Consider the following 520-nt stretch of genomic DNA (forward strand, 5'->3'; position numbering starts at 1 on the left):
GGTGTAACTTATAGTCGTTCTCTCCACCCTTGCCACACCAAAGACCAAAGAAGTTTGAGCTGCTGGTCCACTGCTGCCCCCCATGGTCATTGTTTTGTAACTGACGCTGACTTTAACAAAGGATTTCAAACAATGATGCTACTATTTTTGCTAATATCAAAGATAATTTTATATTGTTGTCAAAAATTTTAAAAAATTAAATATTTTGTAGATAACTTTGTTTGTGTAATACGTTTTTATTTTTTTAATGAGAAATGTATGATCTTTTTTAGGTGTTTTGCTATATTAAGGTCATTTAGTTAGCTTTAGTTATGACTACTTTTTCTACCTTTGTTTTTTTAGGATATCTTTAATTCCCTAAATTTTAACTATTGCTATAGATATGTTCATAGAATAAACTAATACAATTATTACTAGTGCTACCTTTGTTAACTTCTAGCATTTTTCCTTTTTTATTAAGCTTAGCCATAGTTAAGCTAATTTAGCGCCTCAGTTCCTCAGCTGTTCCTCTCTAAAGTTT

The sequence above is a fragment of the Cynoglossus semilaevis genome, chromosome 14 (assembly GCF_000523025.1).
Source record: "Cynoglossus semilaevis isolate Cse_v1.0 chromosome 14, Cse_v1.0, whole genome shotgun sequence".
Classification (NCBI taxonomy): Eukaryota; Metazoa; Chordata; class Actinopteri; order Pleuronectiformes; family Cynoglossidae; genus Cynoglossus; species Cynoglossus semilaevis.